Here is a 20,704-nt window from a genome sequence, read left to right as displayed (position 1 = left end):
GAGCAGTAGAGAGTAGTAGAGAAAGTAGCAGAGAGTGAGTAGTGGAGAGTAGTAGAGTGAGTAGTAGAGAGTGAGTAGTAGAGAGTGAGTAGTAGAAAGTAAAGGTGTGTGAGTAGTAGAGAGTGAGTAGTAGAGAGTAGTAGACAGTGAGTAGTAGAAAGTGAGTAGTAGAGTGAGTAGTAGAGAGTAGTAGAGAGTGAGCAGTGGAGAGTAGTAGAGAGTGAGTACTAGAGAGTGAGTAGTAGAGAGTAGTAGAGAGAGTAGTAGAGAGTGAGTAGTAGAGAGTAGTAGAGAATGAGAAGTAGAGAGTGAGTAGTAGAGAGAGTAGTAGAGAGTGAGTAGTAGAGAGTAGTAGAGAGTGAGCAGTAGAGAGTGAGTAGTAGAGAGAGTAGTAAAGAGTGGTAGGGTAGTTGAGAGTGAGTAGTAGAGAGTGAGTAGTAGAGAGTAGTGGGGTAGTAGAGAGTGCGTAGTAGAGTGTAGTAGAGAGTGAGTAGTAGAGAGAAGCAGAGAGTGAGTAGTAGGGTGAGTAGTAGAGAGTAGTAGAGAGAGAGTAGTAGAGAGCAAGTAGTAGAAAATGTGTAGTAGAGAGTGAGTAGTAGAGCATAGTAGAGAGTGAGTAGTAGAGAGAGTAGTAGAAAGTGAGTAGTAGAGAGAGTAGTAGAGTAGTAGAGAGTGAGTAGTAGAGTGAGCAGTAGAGAGTAGTAGAGAGTGAACAGTAGAGAGTGAGTAGTGGAGAGTGAGTAGTAGAGAGTAGTATAGAGCGAGTAGTAGAGAGTGAAAAGTAGAGAGTGAGTAGTAGAGAGTAGTAGAGAGTGAGTATTAGAGAGAGAGTAGTAGCGAGTGAGTAGTAGAGAGTAGTAGAGTGAGGAGTAGAGAGTGAGGAGTAGAGAGGGAGTAGTAGAGAGTAAAAAGTAGAGAGTGAGTAGTAGAGAGTAGTAGAGAGTGAGTAGTAGAGAGAGAGTAGTAGAGAGTGAGTAGTAGAGAGTAGCAGAGTGAGTAGTAGAGAGTGAGTAGTAGAGAGAGAGTAGTAGAGAGTGACTGGTAGACAGTAGTAGAGTAATAGAGAGTGAGTAGTAGAGAGTGAGTAGTAGAGTGAGTAGTAGAGAGAGTAGTAGAGAGTAGTAGAGAGTGAGTAGTAGAGAGTGAGTAGTAGAGAGTAGTAGAGAGCAAGTAGTAGAGAGTGAGTGGTGGAGAGTGAGTAGTAAAATGTGAGTAGTAGAAAGTGAGTAGTAGAGAGACAGAGTAGTAGAGAGTGAGTAGTAGAGAGTAGTAGGGGGAGTAGTAGAGAGTGAGTAGTAGAGAGCAAGTATTAGAGAGTGAAAAGTAGAGAGTGAGTAGTAGAGAGTGAGTAGTAGAGAGAGAATAGTAGAGATTAGTAGAGAGTGAGTAGTAGAGTAGTAGAGTGTGAGTGGTAGAAAGTAGTGGAGTAGTAGAGAGTGAGCAGTAGAGAGTGAGTAGTAGAGAGTAGTAGTAGAGAGTAGTAGAGAGTAGTATAGAGTGAGTAGTAGAGTGTAGTAGCGAGTGAGTAGTAGAGAGTGAGTAGTAGAGAGAGAGTAGTAGAGAGAGAGTAGTAGAGAGTGAGTAGTAGAGAGTGAATAGTAGAGAGTAGTAGAGAGTGAGTAGTAGAGAGTGAATAGTAGAGAGTAGTAGTAGAGAGTGAGTAATAGAGAGTAGTAGAGAAGTAGAGAGTGAGTAGTAGAGAGTAGTAGAGTAGTAGAGGATGAGTAGTAGGGAGTAGTAGAGAGTGAGTAGTAGAGAGAGGGTAGTAGAGAGTGAGTAGTATAGTAGAGAGTAGTCAGTCAGTGTCATTCAGTGTCAGTCAGTCAGTGTCAGTCAGTCAGTCAGTGTCAGTCAATCAGTGTGAGTCAGTGTCAGTCAATCAGTGTCAGTCAGTGTCAGTCAGTCAGTCAGTGTCAGTCAATCAGTCTCAGTCAGTGTCAGTCAGTCAGTGTCAGTCAGTAAGCGTCAGTCAATCAGTGTCAGTCAGTGTCAGTCAATCAGTGTCAGTCAATGTCAGTCAGTCAGTGTCAGTCAATCAGTGTCAGTCAGTGTCTATCAGTCAGTGTCAGTCAGTGAGTGTCAGTCAGTCAGTGTCAGCTAGAGCAGCTCTTCTGACCTGGTTCTCTGGCTTTAAAGTGGCTCTGCTGACCTGGTTCTCTGGCTATGAAGCAGCTCTGCTGACCTGGTTCTTTCCCTCTAAAGCAGCTCTGCTGACCTGGTTTCTCTGGCTCTACAGCAGGTCTGCTGGCCTGTTTCTCTGGCTCTATGGCAGCTCTGCTGACCTAGTTCTTAGACTATAGAGCAGCTCTGTTGATCTGGTTCTCCGGCTCTACAGCAGCTCTACTGACCTCATTCTCCGGCTCTAGAGCAGCTCTGCTGACCTGGTTCTCTGGCTCTAAAGCAGTTCTGCTGACATGGTTCTCTGGCTCTAGAGCAGCTCTGCTGACCTGGTTCTCTCCCTCTAAAGCAGCTCTACTGCCCTGGTTTCTCTGGCTCTACAGCAGCTCTACTGACCTGGTTCTCTGGCTCTAGAGCAGCTCTGCTGACCTGGTTCTTAGGCTCTAGAGCAGCTCTGCTGACCGGGTTCTCTGACTCTAAAGCAGCTCTGCTGACCTGGGTCTATTGATCTAATGCAGCTTTGCTGACTTGTTTCTCTGGCCCTAGAGCCGCTCTGCAGACCTGGTTCTCTGGCTCTAAAGCAGCTCTGCTGACCTGGTCCTCTCCCTCTAAATCAGCTCTGCTGACCTGGTTCTCTGGCTTTAGAGCAGCGTTGCTGACCTGGTTCTCTGGCTCTAAGGTAGCTCTGCTAACCTGGTTCTCTCCCTCTAAAGCAGCTCTGCTGACCTGGCTTCTCTGGCTCTAGAGCAGCTCTGCTGACCTGGTTCTCTGGCTCTAAAGCAGCTCTGCTGACCTGGTTCTCTCCCTCTAAAGCAGCTCTGCTGACCTGGTTCTCTGCCTCTAGAAAAGCTCTACTGACCTGGTTCACTCCCTCTAAAGCAGTTCTGCTGGCCTGGTTTTATGGCTCTAAAGCCGCTCTGCTGGCCTTGTTCTCTGGCTCTAAAGCAGCTCTGCTGACCCGGTTCTCTCCCTGTAAAGCAGCTCTGCTGACCTGATTTCTCTGGCTCAACAGCAGCTCTGCTGACCTGGTTCTCTGTCTCTAGAGAAGCTCTGTTCACCTAGTTCTTAGACTCTAGAGCAGCTCTGCTGACCTGGTTCTCTGGCTCTACAACAGCTCTGCTGACCTGGATCTGGCTCTAAAGCAGCTCTGCTGACCCGGTTCTATTGCTCTGAACCAGCCCTGCTGACATGGTCCCTTGGCTCTAAAGCAGCTCTGCTGACCTGGTTCTCTCCCTCTAAAGCAGCTCTGCTGACCTGGTTCTCTCGCTCTAAAGCAGCTCTACTGACCTAGTTTCTCTGGCTCTACAGCAGCTCTGCTGACCTAGTTCTCTGGCTCTAGAGCAGCTCTGCTAACCTGGTTCTTAGGCTCTAGAGCAGCTCTGCTGACCGGGTTCTTTCCCTTCTAAATCAGCTCTGCTGACCTGGTTCTATGGCTCTAAAGCAGCTCTGCTGACCTGGTTCTCTGGCTCTAGAGTAGCTCTGATGACTTGGTTCTCTGGCTCTAAAGCAGCTCTGCTGACCTGGTTCTCTCGCTCTAAAGCAGCTCTACTGACCTAGTTTCTCTGGCTCTACAGCAGCTCTGCTGACCTAGTTCTCTGGCTCTAGAGGAGCTCTGCTAACCTGGTTCTTAGGCTCTAGAGCAGCTCTGCTGACCTGGTTCTTTCCCTCTAAATCAGCTCTGCTGACCTGGTTCTATGGCTCTAAAGCAGCTCTGCTGACCTGGTTCTCTGGCTCTAAAGCAGCTCTGCTGACCTGGTTCTCTCCCTCTAAAGCAGCTCTACTGACCTGGTGGTTTTCTCCCTCTAAAGCAGCTCTGCTGACCTGGTTTCTCTGGCTCTAGAGCATCTCTGCTGACCTGGTTCTCGGGCTCTAAAGCAGCTCTGCTGACCTGGTTCTCTCCCTCTGAAGCAGCTCTGCTGACCTGGTTCTCTGCCTCTACAACAGCTCTGTTGACCTGGTTCTCTGGCTCTAAAGCAGCTCTGCTGACCTGGTTCTATGGCTCTAAAGCAGCTCTGCTGACCTGGTTCTCTAGCTCTTAAGCAGCTCTGCTGACCTGGTTCTCTGGCTTTAAAGAAGCTCTACTGACCTGGTTCTCTCCCTCCAAAGAGCTCTGCTGACCTGGTTGTCTGGCTCTAAAGCAGTCCTGCTGACCTGGCTCTCTCCCTCTAAAGCAGCTCTGCTGACCTGGTTTCTCTGGCTCTACAGCAGCTCTGCTGACCTGAATCTCGGCCTCTAGAGCAGCTCTGCTGACCTGGGTCCCTGGTTCTAGAGTAGCTCTGCTGACCTGGGTCTATGGTTCTAGAGCAGCTCTGTTGACCTGCTTCTTAGGCTCTAGAGCAGCTCTGCTGACCTGGTTCTCTGGCTCTACAATGGCTCTGCTAACCTAGTTCTCTGGCTCTAAAGCAGCTCTCCTGAGCTGGTTTCTCTGGCATTACAGCAGCTCTGCTGACCTGGTTCTATGGCTCTAAAGCAGCTGTGCTGACCTGGTTCTCTGGCTCGACAGTAGCTCTGCTGATCTGGGTCTCTGGCTCTACAACGGCTCTGCTGACCTGGTTCTCTGGCTCTAAAGCAGCTCTGCTGGCCTGTTCTATGACTCTAAAGCAGCTCAGACCACGCCTACAATCATCCTGACAGAAGCATGTCCTTATCTACTCACTCTGCTGAAACATAAGTGCTGATAAACGTATCCTGCTGTCAACTACTAGCACTCTAGGAACCCAGTCACTCTCTATGCACTTGCAGAATGACTCAGGCATTGAGACAAGCAGTGGTACAGTCAAATGTACACAATATATGCGGTCCTTTAACCCCTTGCTGACTACTGAGTTAGTCCTGCAAAATTCCAGGTGATAGTCATGTGTGTCTGGAATCACACTGTGAGTATGTGTCCACTCCTACAATCATCCTGATAGAAGTATGTCCTTATCTAATCACTCTGCTGAAACATAAGTGCTTATAAACTTATCCTGCTGTCAATTACTAGCACTCTAGGAACCCAGTCACTGTCTATGCACTTGCAGAAGGACTCAGGCATTGAGACAAGAAGCGGTAAGTCAAATGTGCACAATGTCTGCGGTCCCTTAACCCCTTGCAGAGTACTGAGTCAGTCCTGTAAAAGTCCAGGTAATAATCATGCTTGTCTGGAATCACACTGTGAGTCTGTGTCCAGTCCTACAATCATCCTGACAGAAGCATGTTCTTATCTAATCCCTCTGCTGAAACATAAATCCTTATAAACGTATCCTGCTGTCAACTACTAGCAATCTAGGAACCCAGGCACTGCCTATGCACTTGCAGAATGACTCAGGCATTGAGACAATACCTAAGCACTTATAAATTAACTGAGCACTCTGTTTGCAGCACTGTCATCATTCTAGTTACTGGTGATGTTCTTATAGAATGACCTAGGCACCAACACAAGTACATGTATAATATTCTGTGCGCAATCCCTACAAACCTCTAAGCAGATACATACTATTGGTACACTCCACTATATACTGAAGTAGTACTCATGCAGCCTAGGATACCTCCTATCAGTCTCATGCAGTTCGTCAATCATCCATCCAGCACTATGTTCTTATTGTATCACTCTGCCAATATCTAAGCACTTATGGGGCAGATTTACAAGCCCCCAGTACGTCACTTTTTGTAACGTAGGGGACTCCTCCATATTTACAAGGAGAGGAAAAGCCACCCTGTGTGGCTTTTCCTCTCGTTGAAAATACGACCCATTAAAACGCAGCACTTTGCGTTGAAGGGGCGTTCCATGGCTGTGTCTGTTCCGACAACACCCATGGAATAACACATCTCAAGACTTACGAGAAAGTGTAAATCTGTAGATACATGTGAGTGGTGCACCAGCCTAGAGGTGGTGTAGCGAGACACAACAAGGAGAAATTTTTTCATTTCTCCTCGTTTTTTCCTCTTTCAATGCATGCTGCATTCCACAGCACACACTGAAGGAGGAACATGCCTTTAGTGATTGTTTTTGTGCAGGAAGTAGTCCCTTCCTGCACAAAAACAATCTCCCCACGACACAGATATCCTTGCACCATGGTGCATGCGTCACTGCATGGCTACAGTTTGAGTGCTAGTGCAGAAGGGGCAAAGAATTGCGACATATTCATGTAAATATGTCACATCCCTGTGCTTCAGAAGTGCAGCTGTGCTGTGCAGCTAAAGGGCTTGCAGTGTCCGCTGCAGCCTTCCTTATAGATCTGCCCCTATACATTCAGCATACAGTACTAATGCTTTCTTTCAGTCAATCATGCTCTACACATACATTCAACCATACTTTCAGACATTACCAGGCAATTATAGTTCTTTTTTTTAAACCAGATAAGGTAGTTCTGAACTTTTTTTTTCTTCTGTTTTTTGTTTTCTATTTGTTTTGTCGTTTTTTAACAATTGTATACTTTTTTTGGAGTTTTTAAAAAATTGAACAAAAAAGGAACTAAGTAAACAGTTAGCTTTTGGAATTCAACATCATTTTTTTAAAAATTGCATTTGTGGTTCCGTTGAGCTGCACAAATAGCGTCCACTGACTGTTCACCATAACAGATGATGGTTTTGCACTTAGCGCAGTGCTTCTGCAGAAAAGCGAATTCTGGGCGAATGTCTACTGGTGGTGCTGAAGTAGATGCTCCAGGGGTGCTAGCAATGCCTGGTGGTGGGTTTTTTGCTGCATGCCTCATTTCTTCTTGTGCCAGATTCTTCGGGTGAATGGTCCACAGATGTTTATACATACTCGCTGTTCCACAGGAGTATTTCTTGTCACTGGCTCGCGACAGGACCGTGTCACACAGCAAGCATGTGACTTTTCGTGTGTTGACCTTTTTTTCTCCGGCAGGAAAGGTGAAACATTTCCATACCACTGATTGAGGCCTCTGCTTGGGTGGATCTTCCTCCAAGATATCTTCATCTGAAGAATGATGAGGAGCTTGCAAACCAGATGCCATTTCTCCAATGCAATTTTTTAAATGCACCAAAAAATTCCAAAACCAGCTCTGGAAGAAGAAGAGATGTCTCTCATCAACTGCTCCAAACAGAATAATTAAAATGGGTCCTTCAACAGTTACAGTGGGAAATGTTATGAACCAATAAAATCTTTTTTTTAAGGTCACATGGGATCTGCGCACCGTGTGCTCACGAAGCACTCACCCAACGCGACTTCGCAAAAATATATTTAAAAATAATAGATGTTTATTACAAGTAGAAATATATTATTTTTATGAATACCTTAGATAATCTTTTGCCCTAATATGCACATTAAAGACATTTTGATGCCATTTCAGATCCGACCATTAGCAATTTTTTAGCGGACCTAACTGCCTTACAGTTGACCCCTATCATACAATCCTCTACACACTCGGCTGGTCACTTGCTTGACCCGGTCTTCACGAATATTACAGACGCCAAAGCCGACCCTCCAACTCCTATGGGATGGACGGACCACTTCCTTGTTTCTTTCGTGATTCCGGTAACTATCCAACCTAACAAGACATCGCCCACCGCCTGCCTTAGACGGCCTTGGCACAAGCTCCAGAACATAAACTTGCCTGCCAGTCTACGAGAACCTAATTTTGAAAACACTAATGACATCAACATGCTATATGCCTCCTTTCAGGAATGGATTACTACAGGTCTTGATACCATTATTCCAGCGAAATGGACGAGAGGACGGATCACCCCCTGAACCCATGGTATGATGACAAGCTAAAAATCCTTAGGAAAGAATGTAAAAGAATGGAGCGCAACTGGAGGAAGGAGTATAGGGACACGGACAAAGTGTCCTATTTGACCACACTCAAGCGATACCACAAAGCCATTCGATCTGCCCGTGCGTCCTTCTACGCCAATGAAATTGATTCCAGTCCCAACCCCACTAAAACAATTTTCAAACTGGTCCAAAAATTACAAAACGGCGGCAATCCTGCCACAGGTATTTCCTCCACTCAGCAGTGTGAGGATCTCGCCACCTTCTTCACAGAAAAAGTGAGGAAAATCTATAACACCTTCCCACAGAACCCCTCTGTTCTCTCCAATCCTCTTCAGGTCCCTGCCAAAGGCCCCAGGCTCACTCATCTGCCATCCATCTCCCACGAGGAGCTAGCTAAACTATGCAGAAAGGTGAAATCCGGCGCCCCCTCTGATCCCATGAAACCAGTCCAGTTTCTGGACCACCTGGATTTTTTTCTTCCCTCCCGGGCCATGCTCCTTAACCTTTCTTTCTCATCCGCCATAGTACCCACTCACTGGAAACAGGCCTGGATTACCCCCATCATTAAAAAACCCACTCTGGACCCCACAAAGCCGGAGAATTACAGACCCGTTTCCCTGCTGCCCTGGATGTCCAAATTGGCAGAAGCTCATGCGACTACCGTACTCACTGCCCATATGGCCGAAAATAACATCTTGGACCCTTCCCAACACGGTTTCAGGCCTGGACACAGTACGGAGTCCGCCCTCCTCTACACGACCGAACATCTGAGGATGATCATGGACGCCGGTCAGAGTGCTGCGCTGATATTACTGGATCTCAGCGCGGCCTTTGACACGGTGTCCCATGAGATTCTGTTGAGCCGTTTGGAGGGTATCGGGATCAGGGACAGGGCACTAGAATGGTTTCGCTCATTCCTCTTGAGTAGATCCTTCCGTGTGTCTGCCCCCCCTTTCATTTCCCACTCTCATGAGATTAACCAAGGAGTACCACAGGGCTCTGCCCTCAGTCCGTCCCTCTTTAATTTATATATGCAGCCCCTGGCGGCATTGGCCAAAGAATGGGACCTCACGCTGGTGTCGTACGCCGACGACACACAGCTAGTCATCACCCTCACTGAACTGCCCTCTACCGCGGCCACAAAATTTAGGGACAGGCTGGCCGCTGTTGCCACCTGGATGACTGAAAATTGCCTACAGTTGAATGCAGGAAAAACCGAGGTTCTACTGCTAGGTAAGAATCCCAACCTCTGGAGTGACCACTGGTGGCCCCCTCTGTTAGGACCCACCCCTCCTCCCAAAGCCCTTGTCAAAAACTTAGGAGTATGGCTGGATTCCGCACTCAATTATCAAACCCACACCAAAAAGGTAGCAGCGACATGCATTGGGGTACTGAGAAGTCTGCACCACATTCTAGGCTTCTTTGACCCCAAAACACGGCAGCTCGTTGTCCAAGCCACAATCCTGTCCCGTCTGGACTATGCGAGCGTTCTATTATTAGGCGCTAACAAAGCCGAAACAACTAGGCTCCAGCGAATACAGAACGCCGCGGCCAGGGCAATTGTAGGTCTCCCCAGAAGGTGCTCCGCTAGAAGCACCATCCAGAGACTACACTGGCTCCCAATGGTAGCTCGCATAGAATTTAAGGCCCTCACGACTGCTTTTAAAATCTTGAATGCGGAGGGCCCCGAACTCCTTCAATCACTGCTCACTCCTTACACCCCCCAGCGCAACCTGCGCTCCATAGGTCAACATTTAGCAGTGGTCCCCCGCATTAAGTTCAGCCGCATCGGAGGTCGCTCCTTCAGACTCCGGGCAGCAAAACTATGGAACTCTCTACCCCTCCACATACGTTGTATCGACAACCTGATCACTTTCCGCAAAGTCATTAAAACCCACCTTTTTCCTTGTTGGTAGGCCCCCTCTCCCCCCCCCACCCCAGTTGGTTGTGCTATGGTTCTCAGCGCCGGGACGCCCCGTTGCTGGGGCAGCTGTCGCGCTCAAAAAAAAACATAACATAACATAACATAACATGTACATATCATTTTAGAACATAAAAAATGTCACAGGAGTCACGCAGCCAGCGCGCCCCAGCGCGTATATGACGTCATGTGGGGCTAACCACCGCACAAGCGTCACGTACCGTAATACGCATGTGTTGCGAATGCGCGGGAGCAGGAGTTGCGGACCGGTCGCATACCGGTCGCGCACACCACGTAACATAGTACGTATATGACGTAACTGGGAAAAACACGCACTTGTCGCTCACCATACGTGGATCCTTCATGACTCTTCCAAAATGGCATCTAGAATACGTGGGTGTGCAACTCCCCCAAAAAAATTGAAAATGTTTTTTTAAAAGAAAATTATATAAATATATTAAAATACAAAAAAAAAATCGAAATATTTCAGTTTTAATTTGTTTTTGCAATTTACATAAAAATATATAATGTTGTTTAATAAATAAAATATTTATAAATAAACAGTTAAAAAACTGTAGAAATTCAGTACAAAAAAATAGGTATAACTACTTAAAATTTTGCATTTAAAAAACCTTTGAAATTTACTGAAAAAACCATAGGTTTCAGAGACGTTATAGTTAGAAATTAGCATTTAAAAAACCTTTGAAATTCCCTGAAAAAAAACATAAGTTTCAGAGACCTTATAGTTAGGAATTAGCATTTAAAACACCTTTGAAATTCACTGAAAAAACCATAGGTTTCATGAGTGTTATAGTTAGCTGGACATTTCACTCATACAAAACCATAGAAATTCCTCCGTTATAGTTAGTTGTGCTAACTATAACTCGCGCACGCACAATGCACTGCTGATGATGTCACATGTTACATCATTCATGACATGGTCAGTGACATCACTGAAGACATCACTGATGACATCTCAAATGATGTTACTGATGGCATCACTGATGACATCAGCCATGTGACAATCTGATACACCTCATCACACACTAGTATAACCTTTGATCACTCACTGTAAAATACAGAGTACCATATTTGAAAGCATTGACACACACATACCAGTTACTACATACACACTCACTGATTCCTAAGTCTACACACACAACTATCCATTAAACCACAGAATCACTTATACATGCAGTCACTGATCAATGGTAACACTATCAAATGTACTCATACGCCTATATAGACATTGACACATCAGAAGTCATCCTAGTCAGTTATACAGTCATGCTACTCACTCATAAAAAGAATCAATTACACTTACATTTACTCACCTACACAGTTATACACACACAACACCTGATTTATACATACACATAGTAAATCATAGTTACTATGTTAAAAAAATCACTGTTACAATTATACCCTCATTCATACAGTTACTCTCACAATCACTGACTCTTACGTATACTTATTTATATGCACCAACTCTCATATACAATGCCTTTTATTTTTCTACTTTATTGGAGATGTACCACTAACACATATATTCACTAACCAACACACAAATAAACACACTCAGAAACCCAAACAACTGTTTCCATAAACACTCCTAAACCCATATGCCTAGACAATCAACCACTCACACATCATGCATAGAGTTACAACTCCCCCAGCCAAACACAGATACACTCAGTCTCCCTTACAAATACTCAGCCAACTAATATAGACACTCATATAGTTCGTGACCAATTGATGCTGCAGGCTATACAACAACAGGGACAGTGAGACACACATTCACAGAGTTTGGTTACTAACCCATATATTTAGTGAGACACATTTAATTACTCACTTAAACAAACAGTCAGACAGCTACTAAATCCTCCATCCAACAGTTATATATCCACTCAATCTTCAATACAGATTGGTATTTATATATATAATAGATATTTAGACTTCAAACAAAACCACATTCACTGGATGATGTCATCAGTGATGTCATTTGAGATGTCATCAGTGATGTCATCAGTGATGTCACTGACCATGTCATGAATGATGTAATATGTTAATATGTGACATCATCAGCAGTGCTTTGCGGGCGCGCAAGTTATAGTTGGCACACCTAACTATAACAGAGGATTTTCTATGGTTTTGTACGAGTGAAATGTCCAGTTTACTATAACACTCATGAAACCTATGGTTATTTCGGTTATATATATATATATAAAACCTACTGGCGGTTGTCAGTAGGTAGTTATATTTAGGACATTGTTTCCGTAGGAAAAACGTTTTTTTACTTGGCTATAACTTTGGTGTCTTGAAATAAGGTTGCATTTGTGCTGTTAATTCCAACAGGAACCCCTAACCACCTCTGCAGCCCGAGCCGCTGAACAGACTTACACCAAATTTGGCAGGGAGGTAGATGTCCGTTCAAGGAAGTGCCTTTTGCTTATTTAGTGCAAATCCGTACAGTAGTTTTGGAGAAATTTAAGCTGAAAATTATAGTGATATCTCTGGCTGTGGATATTTTGTAGTGGTTTCATGATGAATCGCAAATGCACCTGCCAACAGGAATGTTGTCTGATTGGCTAGTCGCAACCTGAGTAGAAAGTTGTGGCTGCCATTTAATGTATCAGGAACAGTTCCCAGGGCTGAAAATCTGTGTGACAGCCCACATAAGGGGTCAGGGTGGAGGTGTTTGAAAAATGGATGTGTTAGTTACACAAGTTATGTGTACAAAATTGATTTTTTTTATTGTTTTATTGAAAACATAAGCAGGGCATATTACAAGTACATGGCATTCACATTGGGCATTGTGGATTATAACAGAGATCAGTGACATCACACACATTGCTAATACATGATGTAGCATAATTATTCTTGTTGGCATTTTGCAGGAATCCGCCACCCCTCCCTCCCCTCATGATGTTTTCTAATTGTGTGCGATATTTGTGGTAACATTGTGACCGCCAGCGTGGCTATTCTGTGTACCGTGGTGGGGACATCTGGACTATCAATGTTGTCGAGATTATTGGTGAAAATATAAAAATATATATATCCCTTCCTCTCTCAAAACTAGCTTAAGTGATGTTTATCATTAAGGGGGAGACATCTATCCGTCGGTACCTCGATTCCAAAGAGAGCTCGCCCCGGGTAGAGCGGGGCCTCCTTCCAGAGCAACCTGTCAGGTAGAGGTGAGGCAGGGCTATCCTACAATTGAGGATACCTTGGGTGTAACCTGACAAAAGAAAGTAAAACAGGAATACCGGTGCTGTATAAATTTTATTATTTTTCACATTGTTGCAGCAGCAATAGCACAATTACATCTGGTCCTGAAGAAAGCCGCTGATACAAAGGTTTGATCAACAGGCTGAAACATATTGACCACAAAGTGACAGTGGTTATATCCATACCACTGTGCTGTTTCATTTTAATCCTGTCAGGTAGAACACATTAATAAAGCAACTGTCAGTGATTTCTATCTAGGCAGTTTTAACTCACATTCTATTCTTACTTCACACAGCGCTGCAAACCTCACTACACTCATCATCTCACATATGGGAATACTATCCGTCTCCTTACCAAAGAAACATCTCTGAGCTCCTTCCTTAAACTCCGAAGTAGCAGCTCCCAATGTTGACTAGGTTTTCTACACTGGTAAGGAGGACCCATATGATGAAGCATGTCACCTTCGGGTGAGTGAGGGTTCTAATCCTTAAGGGATGTCTCCCCCTTAATGATAAACATCACTTAAGCTAGTTTTGATAGAGGAAGAGCTACACTGCATAATATGCTTTCAAACACATGAATGAGACTATAGGTGTGCCTTTTGGTATATAGAGTTATTAATGAGGGAACACACACCCATTGGTCTATAAACTTTCCCCATTGACCCCTAATCTACGGTAGTGATCTTTCGGAGTTGCTGCTGCCAAACTCTGGAACAGTCTGCCCTTGGAGATTCGTCAAACGGAGGAACTTCTCCTTTTTAGGAAACGTGTCAAAACTTGGCTGTTTCCGAAGGTATAACCTGCTGGACTCCTCTCTCTGTCACACTCACTGTTCCCACTTTATGAAGCCTTAGCGACAGGATGCCTGTAAGGTGACAGCTGCACTCTACAAATCCCATAAAAAATATTAAATAATATATTAGAGTGCACCAAGACAGTGTGAGGGAAAAGTGGCATCAGTTCTGCAAAGGTATCTTTCATTAGGAATTCCTGCCTTACCCCAGTCAATGTGCTGAGGTCGTTGCCATCACAGTGCAAAATTATGAGGTGAGGAGTTTGGGAATCCACAATGGATTAAACCAAAGCCAGCAACTGATAGAACTTTAACGCTCTCTGGCCAAACCAAATAATCTGCACATTTGGCAGATAAAAGTCCCTGCCATTATCTCTCTTTTTGCAGCCTCTTTAGCACAATAGATATAGCTGTGGCCCACAATCCATACTCAAAGCATTCTGACGTGAAGAAGCAATAGTAGTCAGGAGAAGGTTGGAGCTGAATGAGGTAGTTTTCCAAAGGAAAGAAAGTTACAATGGAGGTGTTTATATATCATTGGATGCTGTCAGCATGAAAGTGAATAAAATTAGGTAGTGTGTTGGATGGCTCAGGAAGAAATCTTATTATTGGCTGTTGTTTAAAAAAAGAAATGTAATACAGACATTGAAATGCTTTAGAATCGGTGGAGTAAACCACATCTGCTGTATCTCATTTGGGAGTAGCATTTTCCTTCTAGAATTTGCTGTGAACTTGAGATCTAATGGTTTCACTGGGTTGCTAGGTACACTGAGTTAAGACTGTATGGGGGAAGGGTGTTTAAGAGACAGAACATTTTTTTGAAAAGTTGATGAGTGATGACGAAATGTAAGTAATGGTGAGTTTTATTTCCAGCTCAGGACTATGTAATAAACTGTTGTGTAGTATATACATTTCTGAAAAATGAAGCTAGATATCAGTTTGAACTCCCTTTTCATTTTGGGATTATTCCGCAATAATCGCGAAAACATCACAAAACGTGCCAACAGGAACCTCTTTTTAAAAGAGAGGGAATGGGTTAACAGATGCTAACCACTCACAAGTGGAGATGCAGGTGTCTAAAACGGAAGATATGATTTCATTTGCTGCCTTTCACATGATGATAGAGTGGAACGTTGAAGAGGTTGCCATTTTAGACTTGCTTTGTAAGAGAGTGGTACGCTCTACATAATTACGTGAGTGCATGAATAGAGCCTGACTATTTCATTAGTGCACATGTGTGCCTCAGTATTTCAATGACTGTATGGTTTGTAATTGGGTGTTTAAATGGCTGCATAGGTTATGCACAAGTAATAATGATTGCATAGTTACAGCCTTGCAAATTGTGTGTTAAATTTTAAAAAGTGTAGAAGAAGGAGAGATGCAGTGAAACAGAAAGAACGAGTTGAAAGTGTAGTTGATAAGGTCTTTGCTTTGAAGAGGAAGCTTGTCAATTTGATTCTGAATAGAATGAAGTCTCTTGACAAAATAGTGTTTTGCAGGAGGAGATCATACCAGAACAAAATATTAGTAAATAGAAGTAACTGTTGTACAGTTTTTAGTGGACAATAGATACATACTTCTTGTACAGAGGGTTTCTTTAGTGAAGAAAGCTATCTCCAGGATAAAAAATTAGATCATGCTATTGACTAAAGAGGACAATGTTATGAAATGAAAAATGGTAGTCCTATAGCAAATAAGGTGATGGTACCTAGAAATGTAGAAGAAGCTATTGCAGAAGAGGTACAAGGAAGGCATAGTCTGGGTATTGTATACAAATGGAATTGTAGTAGTGTTTCTAGTATTAGATAGCAATGCATTGATTTATTAAGAAAATTCCTACTTATCCTTCCAAGGCGAAATTTAAAACACAAATAAGTTCTACCACTCAACAATGCGTACTTTAGGTATTATGTGAAAACTCCTGCGTTATGTTTAAGAGAAATAAGTAGAACACTTGTGCATGGTTGTGTGGCACATGTAGAAAATGTTTGTGGTGATGTGCAGTTTCGGTTTTTCGGTCCTGTACAGAATTCTATGGAAAATGAAGAGTTGTTAAGAGGAGGAGTTGCAGAACAAGACACATATATTACAGTTGATAATTTAAAAAAAGAGATTACAACATTTAACACAGTGTTCTGTAAAAAAACAGAGTATGTTTCTATATGCTGTTGATGCACTGACTAGAAGATTTAAACACAGACTGTTGACTTATATTTAAAAAGTGAAAAAGTAAATCATGATAGCTGGCAAAAGTTACCTGTGTATTTATTTGTAGAGGGATGGTTTGACTTGCCTTCACGGCAAGTTATATGTAAGTAGTGTTACAAAAATTGATAATAAAATGAATAACACATAGATCTTAAATACCCATTTTGCAAGATAACAAAATGCCTGCTAATGTAGAAAAACTATGAAGGGCAAAAATAAAAAAACATGAAGATTTATTGTTCTTTCCAGCATTGCAAAGGGCCGTTATGGATGGCTCTCCAGCACTAACTAAAACTCCACAATCATGCAGTATGATGCCATCAGGGAAAACTGTGGAGTCAAATCCTGAAGTTGAGATTGAACTTTTAAATGGACTCTCTGCTCTCGTGTTGTTGTGCTGGTATTGAAGTTGAAGGTTCTTCAGCTTTGCATTCCCTTCTTGTTGCTCACTATGAACTCCTCTTATGAAATGTGCAAAGGGGGAAAAAAATACCATGTATGATTTTTAGCAGCATTGTGAATAGTAGGGGTGGCCGGAATTTGCAAAATCGCGCTACGCAAAGCTCTGCGGAACGGTAAAAAAATCTCTGTGAGCACGCAAAAGTTCCGCAAACACGTGGAATTGCTTGTTCCGCCCGTTTGCGATGCTTTTTTCCTGTTCGCAATTGCTGTTTGCGTGCTTGGGGAGAATTATCTCGTAAACATGCATTTTGAAAGTGCGAACAAGCAAAAAATTCTGCGAAGCCACGGATCGCGAAATTTTTGGCAATTCCACGTTCTCCCAAATTACCCAAATTCCATGAGCGGAACGGAATTTACTGCCCAGGCCTGGTAAATAGCTGTCACATTTTGCTCACCAGCTGTTATAACAACACTACAGTCCATGCAATACGTGACCTTTCTTTAAAACTATGAAGCTGTTGCAGTAGTCTGTACCTCTAAAGCAGAGGTATTCAAACTGTGGGACGTGCCCCCCTGGGGGTCCATGGCTGCATTCCCAGGGGGGCGCAAATGTCTCAGTAAACACTTGTAAATGAAGATGGCCTGAAAGTGCGTTTTCACATTTCCAGGCTGCCTTCATTTACATGAAGTACTGCCATTGTTTAGCCCATCAATTTCATTCTCATGCAGAGGCACAACAAGGTCCTCATTAACAATTCAGGGATTGTTGCTTTCCAACAAAAAAAAAATCAAAAAATATGACAAGTGTGATCCTGAACACATCCTGGACGGGCAAAAATGTGGCTATAACAATAAAAGATTCTGTAAGTATTTAGTTGTTTTTGTTCCACCCCCCTTCAGGCAACTGCCTATCAAATAATGCACATATTTTAAATGAAGAGTAAATGCCAATTAAACTAATTAGTTGGAAGTTCTCTCTTTTAGGTTTTGAAACCTCAATTGGTTAGCACAATCACTGCCATGTCTTGTCTGTTTGTGAGACAAGAGAACTACAGATTTGAATCCTGGTTGGCGCAGTGCAGAATAGTGACTTCTGTATTTATAGTGCTATGATGTCCCAGCCTGTTACAAAAAGAATCCTGGATAGATTTGTCATTATTTCAAAATTGTGTTACGCACAGTACGATAGACTGGCACAACATTATTTCATGTTTCAGGTAAAACAGGCACTTAAAAAAAATACTGTTAGTAATAAGCAGCCAGACAGTACCTGGTGCGAGCGTTTTTATAGGTCCATATAAAAGACTTTACAAAACCCAGCACCTTTATATTATCTCTCACAATTAATAAAACTGTCACCATGAATCTCCAAGTGACTGCAAAAATGTAATCCTTTATTTGCTCCCAGTCAGCCTTCACATTTGGTGGGTAGGCAACTGCACACATTCACATTAATTTTAGGTAAGTGATGGCTCAATGAATGATGTGTTGTAGGGACTCATTTTTAGGTCGAGCCTGGTGTACGCAGCGCGAAGCGCTGTCACCAGCGAGGCTTATTGTCGTGGACTTGCCTCGGAAGTGGGGCAGGAGATGGGCACCCGCAGGCTTTTGGCGATTTGAGCAGGTGCACACGCAGGTACAGCCATGTGCAGTGCACCTCTCCTGTTCCGCTTCCGAGGCAAGTCAGCCTTCTTAATATCATTTTTTGTAATGCGCACACGCTCTCCACACATACAGCATGCCCCACTTACCGTCTGCTGTGGGGACTCTGCGATGCTCCCCGGCTGGTCTCCTCATGGCAGGAGGGTCTCTTCACCCGGTCACTGGCACAGAAACACGCGGGGCTCCCTTAGCTCACGGGAGCCCCGGACACTGCCTCGCGCTCGACAGCACGCATGCTCAGTACATAAGAAATGCGTGTCAGCGTGTGAGTTCCTGTGAATATGCGCATCGCGTGCTTTGAGTTACTGTGCGCCCCCACTCCGTCGGCTTGTCTTTAGTTTTGTTATTGAGGCACCAAAAACTTTTTCAAGCATACTGGCATGACACACTTAAACTATAGTGGCCGTGTGTAATTCTTATTGTGCGGCTCACAATTTCATTGTCTAATTAAAATGGTTATGCAGCGTCACACCACGCTTGATCTGCGTGGCGGCCGCACGCACTTCTATTTTTTGCTTTACGATGTTCACTTTGTGAAATGGATGGAACCGCGTTACTTCAAGATGGCACCTCTTCTCAGCAAATTTGATGAGAGCATTCTAGAAAATAGTAGGCGAGAGGCATGAACATTACCCGGACACAATTACGCAAATAAGGTAACTTGGGCTGCGTGATTTGGAGGCGAGTCGAAGCGCTATGTTGGCAAGAATTCGGCCTTCCAGGAGTCAGACTATGTGCTGTGTTGGAGGTGGGGAAGCGGGCAAAGGCTTTGGCTCCTGTCACCCATCAAATCCCCCACGACTAAGTTCTAATTGCAGTCTCTTCCCCCGGCAAGTCGGCTCCCCGATCTGCTTCATAAGACGTTCATCTCCTTCCCCGCTGCGGGCTGGAGGCCCTGCCACCTCCCCAACCCAATCCACCCGGAGGGCTCCAGTTCCCCTATCCCCGACTGCCTAGTTAATATTCCAGCAGGTATCTGCTGAACTAAAAAGGGGCCAAGATAAGGCAAGGCCTCTTGGAGGTGGCTGTGTCCCGAGGCAGGGCTGTGCAGTACATAAAAACATTTATCAATGTCCACTTTTTCGGTGCGATCTGACTCCACCGTCCATGTCACAGATTACTCTGCTATCCGCTTTCCCAGCGCATACGTCTCTCGGTAAGACTTTAAGTTGCTTATAACTGACAGAGCCCGTGAAGCGCAGACTGCAATCCCAATCAGCCACTTTTAACCACATCAAGAGATTAGCCACTATTGGCAGTCAGAGCACCACTCCCTGGCTGTACCAGTGAGTGGGGCATTGGTTTGCCCCACAACACTTCTTCAAGAGGAGAACCGCTCACGGTGAGGCAGATGGCATGAAAAGGCGCCTTTGCACATACCCAAACTACTACCTATCTGAGGCATAGCTTTCCTGCCGCGCCAGCCTTGGGGATTTACGGTAACGCAGAGTGTGTTTGGTAGAGAAGCTTTTGGCCCGCAGTGTCACATGGAAGTTCCAATAATCACCGATGACCTGCAGATTGCTTGTGAATTACCTAAAGGGCAAGATGACCAGTTGCTGTTTGCTGTGCTTTGCGTGTCTCTGGACAGCAGGTGGTTATACCTGGAATATTCTTTAGTTGTAAGAAAAAAGAAATGTGGACTGAATGGGATTGTCTAACCCAATTCATCCATCAAGAAATCCTCCATCGTGCCATGGTCCATGGCACTCCCTTATTATGCTGAGCTGATGTTTCGAGTGCAGATTTTGTGTTTTTGTTTTCTTTACTTTTGTGCTGCAGATTCACACTTGGGTTGAACAGCTGCACCCTCACACTACTTTAGGCCACACACACTGCGCCATTACACACTGTACCCTCACACTACTTTAGGCCACACACACTGCACACTCACACTACTTTAGGCCAGACACACTGAGCCCACACACTACTTTAGGCCACACACACTGCGCCCTCACACTACTTTAGTCCACACACACTGCACCCTCACACTACTTTAGGACACACACACTGTGCCCTCACACTACTTTAGGCCACACACACTGTGCCCTCAACCTACTTTAGGCCACATACACTGCACCCTTACACTACTTTAGTCCCCACACACTGCACCCTCACACACTGCACCCTTACACACTCTGCACCCTCACACACTCTGCACCCTCACACACACTGCACCCTCACACACTCTGCACCCTCACACACAATTATGTTCTACTGAATACAACATACACTCCACACAATACCACTCAGAACCACATAATTATATGCTACATAATTACACTGCACTCAATGCAACATACACTCCAAATACCACTCAGTGCCACATACTTACACACCACATAATTACACTCTACTGAATGCAACACACACTCCACACAATACCACTCAGTGCCACATAATTATATGCTACATAATTAAAATGCAACATACACTCCAAACAATACCACTCAGTGCCACATAATTACACGCCACACAATTACACTCTACTGAATACAACATATACTCCTCATAATACCACTTGTGCCACATAATTATATGCTACATAATTACACTGCGCTCAACGCAACATACACTCCAAATACCACTCAGTGCCACATAATTACAGGACACATAATTACACCTCACTCAATGCAACATACACTTCAAAT

Source organism: Lissotriton helveticus, chromosome 2_1 (genome assembly GCF_964261635.1).
Source record: "Lissotriton helveticus chromosome 2_1, aLisHel1.1, whole genome shotgun sequence".
In the NCBI taxonomy this organism is placed as follows: Eukaryota; Metazoa; Chordata; class Amphibia; order Caudata; family Salamandridae; genus Lissotriton; species Lissotriton helveticus.
This window is presented reverse-complemented; position numbering follows the sequence as displayed.